The sequence below is a fragment of the Hoplias malabaricus genome, chromosome 8, assembly GCF_029633855.1.
Source record: "Hoplias malabaricus isolate fHopMal1 chromosome 8, fHopMal1.hap1, whole genome shotgun sequence".
NCBI lineage: Eukaryota > Metazoa > Chordata > Actinopteri > Characiformes > Erythrinidae > Hoplias > Hoplias malabaricus.
This window is the reverse complement of record NC_089807.1, coordinates 26,123,604-26,139,337: the sequence shown is the minus strand read 5'-3', so window position 1 is coordinate 26,139,337 and position 15,734 is coordinate 26,123,604.

Here is a 15,734-nt window from a genome sequence, read left to right as displayed (position 1 = left end):
GAAGCTGTGAGGAACTAATGCCATTCAGTTATGAGAGCATTAGTAAGGTCAGGTACTGGTGTTGGATGATTAATTATGTTTATGTGTTTTAATGTGTCCTGTCCTTGTGGCCTATGATTCCAGGCTCCAGATCAATCACTACCTAGAACAGAATTTATAGCAGATGACTGTCATGCACAGTACTGTGCAAAGGTTTTAGGCACCAGAGATATGATTTTTTAAATGCTATATATCTGAGCAGTAAGTGTTTATTAGCTAAAAAAACAAATAGGTTAACAACAAATAATGCCCAACATTAGAATAAAACCAAATAACATTATTCCAGTAAGTGTGATATTCTATGTGTGAATGTGTTGGTTTAACTTTTTCCAAATCTCTCCTCGTGGAGTATTTGAGGTTATCATCCAGTACCTAATTTTAGCGGTTAATAAATAATGACTTTAAATAATGTGTACTGTTGATTTAACAAATTCATGCAATCAAGGAGAATCTGAACAAAACATTGTTCTTCAAACTCACTCACACATACTACTTTATAGAAAAAATAAAATCTTATATTTCTTTTTTGTTTTATATATATCACTAAGCCTGGTGCTTGTATAAAGTTACATATAATCACAGTAAAAGTATTTACTATGATTATATATAACTTTATACAAGCACCAGGCTTACTGAGAATGCATTAGTTTAAACTGTACATTTTTATGTTTTTAAAGTCATGTTTCTATGAGTGGTGAAAGTAAACACTTGATGACATTTTACATGTAAATGATCTAAAGGTGAATGTAACAATTTTAATTTATATATATATATATTTAGACAATCAATACACCTCTAAAGTTTGTAAAGCATGAACCACGATATTGCTCTATTCCTGCTCCACAGGTGGGTAATATTGACTTATTTTTGCTGTAGATGTAGCTGTGTTTGGGAGAGTGCTAACTGCATGACAGTAAACATAGAGCATACGTGATACAAAACTAAACAACTGGAGTAACAAATGAGTTTCTGTGGTAATTCAAATAGTGAATAAAAACGTATAATATATCTTCAGCTACGTACAAACAACAATCATTTTTTTCTCCTTAATCATACTATTCCATCTTACGTGTAAACAAATAAGAGAACAACCTTTCCCCACAATCGTAAACATTGCCTTTAATAGGAATAAGACACCCTATATGATTAAACATGCAAACAATTTTATTATTACTGTAGAAAATCCTGGAGCAAATACATATAAGCTGAATTGCACATCAGCAAGGCCTAATAGTTAGAGAAACAGGCTTGAGAATGGAAGGTTGCTAGTTTGATCCCCATAACCAGCAGGCAAACTGGGAAGGGGGAGTAAAGGAACAAGTGCCCTTGAACAATGTATCTAATCCCAAAGGTTCCCCAGGCTCTGAGGACGCCTACCTGCTGCCACCAGTGTGTCAGTGTGTGTGTGTGTGTGTGTGTGTGTGCTTGTGCAGTCACTGTCATCCCTCACTAAAATGCAGAAGACATTTTGTTCCATAATAACAACAACAAAAAATTATATATATATATATATATATATATATATATATATATATATATATATATATATATATATATATATATATTATTATTATTTATTATTTTTTCATGTGTTTACATGTTTTCATTACTATACTCAATTCCCCCATTACTGACCTTTGGAACACTGGAACTGTATCTTCTGGAACTTCATCCAGTACAATCAAATGCTCACAGTAATGTCCCAACATCCAGTATAAGCCTCCGCAATAGAGTAGCGGCCAATTACTACAACAAAGGGGGACAAAAAACACGTATTGATACCTTTCTGAAAAAGTGTTTGCTGAGCAGGAATCCAGAAACTTTTGGCCATGTTTTGTAACTGCTTGACTCATGCAGGAATAACACATTACTCTGCCAAGACTCAAATTAAAAATAATAGATCTACTTCATATGGATTTTCACCTCACAGTGACTCTGAACCAGAAAATCCTGTGAGAATATCAACTTTCTTCTTCCCCACTATAATCTCCAGTTCTCTAGATCTGCAGTGTTGTTTTTAAGCATTCATTTGTACTGGAGATTTGAGACTCCTTGAAAAATAAGTTTATAGTTTATTAGTTAGCGCTGCAATTTTAAATTATTATTGATAGTTAATCTTAAAGAGGCTGGTTAATTAGATTTCTGATACTGTGATAAACTATTATCTACACCAATGACGCGACTACTGTTGGTTGCTTAGCTGTGGATAGTAGTAGCAATCATTTTGAAGCCTGAATTGTCTTGTCGTTTCAGCATGTCACTATAAGAATGTTGATTCAAGAAGTCTAAAAAGAAATGTTTACATGCATTTTTCCATATGATTCTTCATCAGATTTCAGATTGTGAAACAGATGAATAGATATATAGATTCAGAATACATGTCTGGATTAAAAATAAAAAAGTATGAAAATGTTTGAACAACACTAGTCAAATGTCAAGGTTTTGTTTATTTTTGAAGAAGGAATAAGGGAACACATCTACAGAAAACAAATTTAAATGTGGTATTTAAAAATTTGCTAAATATGGAGCATATTTTCTATGTAATTACTCCGTTTAACGTAGTGGGGGAAAAGAGTAGTTATGTCATCTGATAAAAAAAAGTAAAAATAATACATACTAATAGACTGAGTAATAATGATTAATTATGAAGCTTAAAATACTAGCATTTACTTGTTTTTTTTAATGGGGGGTGGTAGAACATATATATGTGTGGTGCTGGAATAAACAAATGCATGATACAATGGTTAGAGAAACCAATAATTCTCACTTTATTATAGTATAACGTTAATAATTTCAAGTGACATTTGCTTATTTCTGAATTAGAATCTCTTAATTAACTGAATAAAATGTGTCAGGAAATGCTTGTCATTGCCCACATCCATAATGAATTTCAGACTTAATTATGTGATATATAAAATTTACAAAGTAACATTTGCTACAGCTTTTCTGTAAATTGTTAGTAAACTCCCCAAAATCTCCCCTAATGAATGTTACAGTGAATGCTAAGTTACTAAATTTAGGGTGACCATATTTTGGTTTTAAAAAAGAAAGCACTTAGGGCAGGACCGTGGCATGGGCAGGTGAACACCTGCACTTTAAGGTTCTGTTCAGGAGGGGTGGGTGGGGTTGTGGGTGGAGTGGTGTAACCATGGCACCATGTGTAAATAATTATGGAAAGCTTGTTATTTTCTGTTCATTCCAAGCTACAAAAATGAATCACTGTGCTGAAATGATATTCAAGCGATATTTAATTCATTCATTCACATTTACATATTTAAGTCCATGACAGGAACCCACAATATTACATTTTTATCAGTTACGTATTTTAATGTTTCTAAAAACACCACATTTTATCAACCAGAAGAGCATATATATTCATAATTAACAATGTAATCAAAGTCACTATAGTGCACACTTCAAGTTAAGACCTTAGGTTTTAGGGCAAGAATTGGGACAGGGAAAAACTGCAGAGAGCAAAAACTGAATCCTGGATATATTGGTGATTTAGATATCCCAGCCTGATGCTTTTTAGGTCCCAAAAAGAGGACATGTCCAATGAAAATGCCATAGTTTCTCTTTGAAGAGACAAAATGAACAGTCACTTTTCAAACATATTCACACTTTTCAGTAAGTTTACTTGAAACAGTGAGCTTGTGTATCATGTCTCCAGTCAACCAATTCATAAAGTCTAATTTTCTTTTAACCAGTTGCTCAGGCAGACCAGCTTGCTTGGTCTGCCTGGCTTCAGTGAAAAGATAGTTAATCACTGCAGTATGTGCACACAACATTAGTTTTATCTACATTTACATCTGGAAGCTTTTTCAAACCAAACTTAACTTTTAGTACACAGGAGATATCTCCTCAGTCACTATATTATCTACACTATATATTGCCATTGTATTCGCTCGTCAGCCTTTGCACACATTTGAACCTGAGTGAATTCCCATTCTTAATCCATAGGGTTTAGTATGATGTCAGCCCACCCTTTGCAGCTATAACAGTTTAAGCTCTTCTGGAAAGACTTTCCACAAAATTAGGAGTGTGTTTATGAGACCTTGCTTTGGGCACTGGGGCACAGTCATGTTGGAACAAGAAGGGGCCATACCCAAACTGTTCCCACAAGGTTGGGGGCATAAAATTGTCCAACATCTTGTGGTACACTGAAGCATTAAGAGTTCCTTTCATTGGCCCTAAGGGGCAGAGCCCAACTCCTGAAAAAAACCCCACATAATCCCCACTCCACCAAACTTTACACTTGGCACAATGCAGTCAGACAAGTACCGTACTCCTGGCTATAGCCAAACCCAGACTTGTCCATTGGCTTGTCAGTCAGAGAAGCAAGATTTGTCACTCCAGAGAACATGACTCCACTGATCTAGAGTCCAGTGGTGGTGTGTGTTACACCTCTGCATCCGACAGTTTTCATTGGACTTGGTGATTTAAAGCTTGGATGCAGCTGCTTGGCCTTGAAAACCCATTCCATTATGCTCTCTACGCAGTATGCTGACAGCCCTAGAAACAATTCTTGAAATATACTATGTTCTTAAGCAATAGTTTAAGGCAATGTGCTGTAGAGCATTTTACAAACTACATATGGCAATTTCAAATTTTTTATTCTTGGCTAATATTCTTGAGCGTGTTGGATTTGTCTGACTGTAAGATCCCAGTCTGTAAGATCTGGCTTTGGAGCTGGGCACAGTACAGAATCCGCTTTGGAGACGGTTATTAATGATTTTCTTTTATCAGTTGGCTTGGGTGCTATTAACGTCCTTATCCTGTTGGACCTCAGTGTAGCCTTTGACATAGTCTGTCATACTCTCCTGTTAGACAGGATGGCAAAATGGCTGGGAATATCCGGTACTGTTCTTGTTCCTCTATGACCATTCTCAATGTTTCTTCTTGACAGTTTTATATCTCACACCATTCAAAGTGTAGAGGGACTGTTTCTGAACCAGAAGGCATTAACCTCAATGTCTTGCTGTCTCACAACTTAATGCCTTAGAAGGCAGCATTTTAAAATGTAGATATTAGTAACTCACATTAGAGACAGGCTTTAAAGTATGTCAACCTTGGCCTGGACACCCATATGCTATCTTGCTAGAATACATACAACTTTAAATATACTGGAGCAAAAATCAGGCAGCCTTTTATACAAGTATTACATTCTGACATGAATCAGAGCCTTCCTGTCTCAGAATACTGCCTTAGTAGACAGCATTCATGTTGTTTCTGACACAGTCATTGTGTCCCACAAGGATCAGACTTTAGGCCATCATTATTCAGTAATGAGTTCTCCTGGTTACATTTTTTTGATGATACTGCAATATCAGCAGTGAGACTCATTTGGCATTTTTCTGAATGAATGTTAGCTTGTTATATATTTTTTAATACTACTACTATTATTATGTTCTCATTGATTATTTTAATCATTAATATGTGTCATACATTTTCCCAGACCATACCTTATATTTTATTATCAAGTACACAGTAATTGGCCTGTTCAGCTGCACAACAGGTAGTATCTTTGTCCCCCAACTACTTGGTTGTGGGTTTTATCCCATGGAGCTACAGTATATTATGTTACCATTGCTCTAAGCCAAGTGGAACAGCACATTATTGCTGCCTGTGAAGAAGCAGAATGTGTGCAAAATATATTTCTTTATAATCTGCCTCAGAGGTAGCAGGTTATTAGAACATTCTGCAGCTTCCTCAGAGCCAGTTACATTATCTTACATTCAAGCAAAACAAAATACTGGATTTTTTTTGCAACACTTATAACAAATTATGAAACAGGACTATGTTTCAGTCATTTCTGGCAGACAGAGCAGAATTTTACTAGTTTATGGAACAGCATTTGAAAGTCTCCACCCAATAAATGCTAACCAATTAGGTTCATCACCCTTTTGGCTAGAAACCATACATTCCTTCTACCTCAAAGGCAGCACTGACTTCAGAACCATTTTGAGAAGTGATTTTGCACGAGTGTGTGGTGTGTCCTGCAATGTACTGGTGCCCTGAGCATGGTGTGTTCCTGCCCTGTGCAGGCTCCACACAATTTGTGACCCCAAACAGGATAAAGTGATTATACAAAATGAGTGAATGCGTATTCATTCATTATTTGTAATATAATCAGTTCCAGTATTATCATATCCATTTCAGGGTTGCGGAATGAATAAACAGTAATTGTGATTTTAAGTGTCACGGACACGGGGCGGACTGACGGAAGCGGACGCACTTGCTAAAACACGGAGAGTTTTTATTATAACAAAAGATCTAACAAAACAAAGACAAACTAAAGAAAACAACAAGACGAGGAAATTAAACTGGAGACAGGACAAACACAGAAAGACAAAACTATGAAACAAACATGACCTGACTAGAAAACGGGAGATAAACAACATGACACGACTAGAATGAGGACAACGGAGAAATGTTTGACAAAACAGGAGAGACAAGGGAACTTAAATACAAGACATAAACGAGACACCTGGACAGATAACAAGGAGTTAACAAATGACAGACGAGGAGGCGGAACAAAGGCGGAGACAAGGACAATAACAAACAAAGCCATGTGCAAATAAAGCCCATGGCGGGGACAACAGACTTGACAGGATGAGGGCATGACAGATGCCCCCCCCCCCCCCCGATCGCGCAACTCCTGGGGCACATACACCTAAACCCCCCAGGAGCTGGCACAGGAGAGGGCACGGAAAACAAGATAGACTAGGACAAGGAACCATGGAAGACAGGACAAGACGGGAACAGACAAAGGAAATGGAGCTGAAAAGTTGACAGGAGTGGAAACTGGGGGCTGGACCGGGGACAAGACAGTAGACTGACAAAGTGGGGTGACAGGAGACGAAACAAGAGACTGGACAGGGTTTTTGACATTACACTGGATGGGAACAGGGAGTGGACAGGAGACGGGACGGGTGACGGAATGGAGAACTGGGAATGGACAGGCGACTGGACATGAGACAAGACAGAGGGTTGAAATGGGGACTTGACCTGAGACTGGACAGGGGGTTGAAACAGAGACTGGACTTGAGACAAGACAGGTGATTGAACACGGGATGGATACGGGGACTTGACATGTTTGGGAACAGAGGACTGGACATGAGACAAGACAGAGCGTTGAAATGGGGCATGGACAGGAGACGGGACAGAGGGTTGAAACAGGGACTGGACAGGGGAACAGGGACCAAGACATTCAGGGGCACAGACATGAATACAGTGACAGGGACAGGGACAGAGACAAAGACAGACACGGGTACAGGGACAGGGGCACAGACATGAATACAGTGACAGGGACAGGGACAGAGACAAAGACAGACACGGGTACAGGGACAGAGACAAAGACAGACACGGGTACAGGGACAGAGACAAAGACAGACACGGGTACAGGGACAGAGACAAAGACAGACACGGGTACAGGGACAGAGACAAAGACAGACACGGGTACAGGGACAGAGACAAAGACAGACACGGGTACAGGGACAGAGACAAAGACAGGAACCAGGACAGGGACAGACAAGGGAACCAAAATAACAGGTGGGTGCCCAGGACTGGCAAATGTTTGTGGGGCAGTCTGAGGAACCAGCCTGGGCACAGTTCTAGGGATCGGCCCTGAAGTCCTTGGGGCCGTCCCACGGACATGACCAGGAGCGGCCGTAGCCACAGTCACAGGAGCAGAAACGCCGTAGCCACAGTCACGGGGAGAGGAGCGGCTGAGGGAGCCACGATTACGAAGACAGGAGGCCTTGCGACGGCGTCCACGGAGGCAGGAGCGGCTGAAAGCGCCACGCTCACGGAGACAGGAGCGGCCGTTGGCGCCGCGCTCACGGAGACAGGAGTGATTGGAGGCGCTGCGCCTAGTGGAGCAGCAGCGGTAAGCCTTCCTGCGACGACGTCCTCGGAAGCAGGGGGACCTGCGACGACGTCCATGGAAACAAGAGGCCCTGCAACGTCGCCGTCCACGGAGACAAGAGGCCCTACAGCGACGCCGTCCACGGAGGCAGGGGAACCTGCAGCGGCGTCCAAGGGTTGCAGTAGCGGCTGGAGACGCCGCTCTCATAGGGACAGGCGCGGCTGGAGGCGCTGCTTTCACGGGAACAGAAGCGGCTGGAGGCGCCGCCTTTCCGGAGACAGGAGCTGAGACTTCCACCGAGGCAGGGGCTCATGCTGCTCGCCGAGCACGTGTTTTAGATTTAAACAACATGACACGACTAGAATGAGGAGAAATGTTCGACAAAACAGGAGAGACACAAGGGAACTTAAATACAAGACATAAACGAGACACACCTGGACAGATAACAAGGAGGACGAGTTAACAAATGACAGACGAGGAGGCGGAACAAAGGCGGAGACAGGGGCGGAGACAAGGACAATAACAAACAAAGCCATGTGCAAATAAAGCACATGGCCGGGACAACAGACTTGACAGTACGAGGGCGTGACATTAAGTGTGCACAAGTGTGATTTATTTTCATTTTAAAATTCAGCAAATCTTTAAATTAACCAGGATTGTCAAGTCCTTGCATAAAACTGTATTAATCACTTACATGAAAAGTCACATCAGAACATTCAGGTAACACCAATTAGCATGCACGGCCTAGAATGAAAACTGTCCCAGGCATTCATCCAACATTTCTCAGGTGCCTGGCTAATCCTATGGTAATTCCCCTTGACTTAGAGAAGAACACAAACAGAATGTGCCTTTAGTGTTTTTATTTTCCAACACTTTTTGTCATGGAGGCTGTTATCATGAAAGTGTTCAAACAGAATGGGTATGTGTTGTACAGACACATCCTGATCCGGGTGCATCCTGATGCAGCTCACTCAGCATGTGGATGGAATGATACAGGGATGTGTACTGGGAACAGGCCAGGGTGGTGTCCTTCATGATGGTTTGATGACATCTTCATACAGTGCAGCAGGGCTTGTTCCAAGACACAGATTTCTATGCTGATAAGACTCCTTTTGTTTTGGGCTGGTGGGAAATCATACATGATCTATGCCAGATGTGCTCAATTAACACAGATCATGTCACAGAAAGTAATCTTTGGTTCATCCTCCATATTTTCCCACCTCCTGATTTCAAGCTTGCATGGAAATACTTTATGTTTTGCACAAAATAACAATAAAGTCAAAAAAGGTGTATTAACATCAGAAACCACACCTTATTTACGTTATTTACAGTAAAATTGTGGTTAATTTTTCAATGGCAGGAGAAAAAAAGTATATAGATATATTTGATTTGGGTACATTGTTATTGAAGATGTTTGAGCTCATTACAACAAACCAAAAGACAACACACCAGACAATAAAGTGGCTTCTGTTGCTGTTTTTGGATGTGTACTTCTATGTTTTCTATAAAAAGTGTCAAGTGAGTATGTGACTACTACACTCAGTATGGCTTTAGACGTGTGTTTGGTGGTTTAAAGGTGCAGTATGTATGATGCTGATTGGTGTTGTAATGCCAGGATGTTGTTCGTAATGCTGGTTTGACAGTGTCTATTAGTGTGTTGATACTGGGCACCAGGGCTTGTGCCAAGCATAGCATGCTCATAGAACTCCTTTAGTTTTGGGCTGGTGATGGTATCTGCAGTATTTCAGGTGTTGTGTTATTATTTTTTGATTGTGGGAGGTTCAGCGAGGCTGATCTGAATGAACCACATATAACTCTCAGAGATCAATAGATGTTGGTCTTTTGTTGAACATTTACAAACATGTACACCCCCAAAGCATTTAAAGAAAAGTTCACTAATAGTGTTTTTCCACTGCATGGTACTTATTCAACTTGGCTTGTCTTTACTCTGCATTTTTGCATTTCCATTAGGCAAATCTGGTACCTGCTACCTGGAACGAGGTGCTTTTTTTGTCCCTGCTTGCTCGTGGTTCCAAACCATGATATGTAAACCTTGCAGAGCGATGATTGGCAGAGAGTCTATTCAATCATGACAAAATGCATACATCCAAGACAAACTAGCAATCTGTAAAATCTTCAAGCTACAGTAGTAATATCTGACTCACAATGGCAGCTTGTAAAATGGCACCATGGTCTTCTGAATAGTTACAAACACTCCTTGGGTTGGTGGTCAACAAAAACAAAATAAAAAAATGCCTTTTTTAAAGACAAATATTGTTGCTTGCTAACTACTTTATCCTCATAGTTTTTGTGAAAAATCACAAAAGCATACTTCAAATCTCAAATATGGCATGGTTGATTGACTATATTCTTTGTAAAGTAAAATTGTTTGATTTGTTGGCTAAAACTAGAGCCTTAGGCTCCTGTTTATAATTACATGGCTTCTAAACATGATTTTTGTTTTCTGAAAAGAGAAATGAAAAGTCAAAGTGTTGATATATGGCCTCTCCTTTGAAATGAACCTAGTTACAGAGAGGATAGTATTCTCTATATTCAAATTTCTGGAATGCTGGAATTCTATGAGTAATTAAAACAAACAGGATGTACAGCAGACGCATTCGAGCTCTGAGCACTCAGCCAACAAATGAACCCACCTTTATACCTGCTTAAAATAACCCTGCCCAGATCAGCCAATTACTGCTCGACAGTACACAGTGACTCAGTGCTCTGGAACACAAAGACACACACACACACACACACACACACACACACACACATTGTCCAACTGTTCCAGGAGCAGAGTCTATGTACCCCTGAAAAATCCTTGTTTAGAAGAGGGGGGTTCAGTGTTTAAAAAAACTCCCTGTGATTAAGCAAAACAAGTACAATGGTTAATAATTATATAATTAAACAAAAGTACATGTATTTATGAACCTGAATGATGAAACACTGTTACAGTATGAACACCTGGTATTGTAACAATGCATAAACAAAATACATACATTATATATGCTGCCAGTCAAAAGATAACCCTGATTGAGTGTGTTTTCAGCTTAAAGATGTTTCAACAAAAGGCTATGCTTAAATGCTTCATTTTTGTTTCAGATGCAAATACAAATTTAATTTAACTATCCAAAATGTCTTTTTTCTTTAAACAGTATCTGCTCTAAAAATGACTTTTAATTTTCATATAGAATTATTTCTTTAATTTTTACTTTTCTTTTGCATAACTTAAAAAGTCATATTGACCTTTGTACTTTGTTCAAAGACAAAAATATATCTCCAAAATAGTAACTTTAAAGCAGAAGGGGAAAAACCTTGTTAAATTTCAGTGAAAAACAAATGTAAAAATAGTTCCTCCCAATCATTAGAAATGCTCCATTCATTATTTGAAATTTTCACACAATGCCTACAAATGATTTGACAAAAATGGAGATACATAGTTTTCTTTGGACTGTAACAGTATGTTAATAATAACTACAATAATCAGTTAAATGTATTATAATATTATTTTTCTATGCAATCACATAACAAATCTATATATTGCTTAGACCGAGCAATTACATCTTTACTTAAAATAATAAATAAATTATCTTTACTTGAATAATGAGCATTTATCACTATGATCAGAAAATTGCTTTCCATAGACAGGTTTTTCAAAATTGGGAACAGGTAAAAATGCCCCAGGGCTAATGAGTGGATGACTAATGTCTTGTAATTCATAGCGACGCACAATGCAAGGCTCAGTTTTTGTATTCACAAGGCTCACATACTTGTATTACTCATAATGGTATAGCTTTCATAGTGATTGTAATAACGCTAATGATAGAAATTAGCTGATATTTTCATTTACCCTCAGAAAATGTGCTTCCAAGAACCACTGTAACCTGCAGCATTGCAGATTCTGCAGATATTGATTCTGAGAATTTCTTTATCGCACCTTGTTCTAATGTAATGTGTGTGTGAATTCACACATTACATAAGTTTTGACACAATAAAATAAGCATGGCACAAATAAAATATAAAATAAATACTCAAATACAAACATTTTTTCTAAATGTAGAGTGTAAATGTTCTTTTAAAAGGTACAACAGTGTTTTTAAAGTCCAGCTGTGTTCCCTAAAGGCACATCACATATTCTTCTCCAGAAGGAGAGGTGAATAATTGTAAGATTTCATTATTGAACTGTGTAAAATAAAAGAAAATAACATAAGCCCTGGAGATGAACACACATATATTATTAAATGGTACAATTATTTTCCCTAATTAAAGGTACTGAATATGTACCTTTGACGGTACCGCCACTGTTACAGCTCTTATGACAGTGTACAAACACTGACAGACAGATTTTCGTGTTGCAAAAATGTACACATTTTTATATTTTATTACATTTTACCTTTGCAACCTCCAAATTTCATGATGAACTGACCAGTCAGATATTCTTCCATTGAACTTCCATTACAAGTCAAGACAGATATTCATTCTTCTGTAAAGTTTATACGTTTACAATTTTACAACACTTCTCTGGTGATGCACTGTACTGAGGTTGACCTTGAAAAAAAAAACACTTCTCTGTGACTTTGCCAAGGCTGAATTAACAGTAAATGTAAATACAAAAATGAGCAGAGGCACCTTTATGTATTTATGTGTAAATCTCAAAAGGAAACTGATGAATTTACACATTATATTTTATGTTATTGCTGTGAGAACCTGAAGTATTTGAAGAACGACCACAGTTGCAATAATGACATTACGAGTGAAGTGCAGAATAGGAGTATGTTTCAGGGCCCTCAGGCACATGGCTGCTGTCCTTGTTGACATTTCCTGCTGGGGATTTTTCCTGCATATTAAGGTGGTGCTGTGAGAGGACTGTGGGGATGACTAACTCCTCTGGAAAGTACGTAGCTTTCTCGGGAGAATGAGCTGCTGTGGTGTGAAGTAAAGGCCACAAACAAGCCACAGGTGAGCAGGAAGCCTGCCCAATAATGATCCCACAGTGGTGGGATTAAGGGCAGTTCCTAAAAAGAGTACTTCACTATAAACTACTGAGTGTGCAGAAGGGTCAATGAAAGCAAGTAGAGGACACCACAATTTACATAGTTTTAACAATGTTTTGGTAGCTTTATATATTGCTACACTGCAAAAAAAAATCTGTCATATTAAAGGGGAAGTCTATGTAGGGAAACCTTCTTAGTGGTTTGTTCACAATCAGAAGTGCTGCATTTTTTAAATGTAGAACGATACTTTTGAGGAAAAAAATGACTATGTGAATAAGTTTACCTTATCTGTAAGATTTTATTCACACTTTGAATTACCACAGAAATTAATTTGAAACTCGAGTTATTTAGATTGTAGCACTTTCAGTAATGCATTTAGTTGTCTCCTGAATTTAGAGACATTTCCACCTTAAGCAATCTGAAACAGCAAAAATTTGTTAATATTACCCACCTATGGAGCAGGAACAGAGCATTCTGGTTTGTGCTTTTCAACATTTGGAGTTCTCTCCGTTGTCTAAAAAAATCAATTTCTCTGTTGTGTGCAGTGAGAGAGAAATACCAGAGCAAGACATATTGTTTTGTTACACATTTACAGACATTGGAGCTTTATAAACACATTAGACTGGTTTCACACATAGCACATAGACTGGAGAACTAGGAAGAAAGGAAACATCCATAATATAATACTTGTTTCAAGAATTATTCTATACAATTAAATATGTGTGTCTGTCCATAGATAAAATGACTAAAATCAATTTATGGTTTTATGATAATCCTACAACCATTTCACAATGAGAAAGAAATGAGAAATATTAATTAGATTTGTGATCATGCTAAGACATAATTTCCATCAGTTTAGTGAAACTAGCTTTTTTAGGAGATGGATTTTCTTGATTTGGTCAGATGGTTTATGATTTATTTGGTCAGATGATTTATATTAACCCTACAATTCATGTCACAGAACAGACACCACTTAGCTGTGACAACTTTGTCAACAGCAGCTGAACTGACAGGTTTCTCATTGAGAAATTGAGTCGTAAAGTTCAACGCCACTGTTGTCATTGCCTTGGGCCATTTTTTGTTTTATGTTTTGTACATAAGCTACGTAAAGCATATGACTTAATAATAAAGTGTAGTTAGCACAGTGGTAATTTGTAGGGAAACATCCATGAAGGACAACGTGCAAACTCCTCATGTCCTTCATTACACACCCTATAAAATCACTTATTTACCCTCACCTACTCATGAAGAAAATTCACAACCCACCACCACCGCCCCAGCTCTTCCTTTTCCAACACAGATTCGACCTTTGCCCATCAAGAGAGGTGGGTCCACCCTCAAGTGTCATCAGCAGAAGGACTCCTTATGTACAAAGACTCACAGTTCAAATCATGTAACAGTAGGTGACTGTTGTGTTTGGAGTCTTGCCAAAGGACACTTATTAGCAGGGTCAGCAGTAGACTCAAATGTTGCTTTGCCACACAAAATATCACTGTAGTAAAACATCAATTACTGAGCAGAACAACAGAACACATGGAAATTCACTTCAGACACTACATTTTCCACATTGCTGTTCCTAGCATGTTTTTAAAAGTTGATCATATAACACTGTCTGTCAGAGTCAGTTTACTACAGGTATTTGGGAGGATTTTGTGACTTTTTTCATATGGTAACAGGCATTTTAAAGTAAATCAGCCAAACAACAGACAATGTAATTATACCTCATAGCTATATTTTGTGGTTATAGCCACAGTGTATAACATTTGTCCCTTACGGCTGACGCAGATGGGTACAGCCTTGGTGTAAACTTTGCATGAGCAAAGTTTTGGGCAGTATTAATATAAACTATATAAACCTCTGGAACTGCATCCATCCTCTCAGGATGAAATGAGGGATAGAATACAATTACAAATATGGTGTCTTGATGAATTTGGCCCAACAATAGCAGGAGATTAAGAGTGTGTGTTTACTCTTTGCAAAGTTTGGGTGACACACTTTTTCCATGACTCCAAGAGGAGCAGCTCATGAGTTTGTCCTCACTGCTGAAGACATCAGCTGCACTATGCTCAAAGAAGGAACCTGGTTGGCCCTGCCTAATTCCTGGAAACAGCTGTGAGACAGACACAAAACACACACAAAAAAGGTGAAGGGGAAAAAAAGAAATAGAGTAAAAAATGGGAAGGTAATAAAGTAGAAGGGTAGATGCATTTATTTTTATATTTGCTCTTGGTCAAGATTACCAGCAGTACAAGGTTTCTCTTCCCTCTTCAAGCATTGCCATGAAATCTCACAGTTCACGGTACTTTAAAGGGGTAGTGAACTGCTGCTAAAACTACACTACTGAATACCTTATAAAGCATGAGAATGCCAACTAACCAGACAACTTAGCTAACAAGAAGCCTGTGTTAGTGAGCATCATGAGCAAAAAGATATAAGGAGTGATGGGGCCATGTTACCAACCCAGAAAATGAGGTCACCTATGTGATTCCTGGGCCATGGACAGCATACTGTCTTATAACTTAATTGTGTATTATTGTGTATAATTTGGTACTTATCTCCATTCTGATTTTTTTTTTTAAATCTTACTTTACCAGAGAACTGTCTGAAAAACTGTCCCTGTGGTGGTGCCACCAATTATATATTGCATGTTACATATTACATTACATATTACATATTCTATATCTTTAATTAGGGACCATAATTTTACCTTATTCTATTATAATTGTAATTTTAAAATTATGTTTGTTTCATATAACCAATTTTATTTCCAAGACTTATATGTTCTTTTATTTCACACACTTCTATAATGAAATCTTACAATTATTCACAAA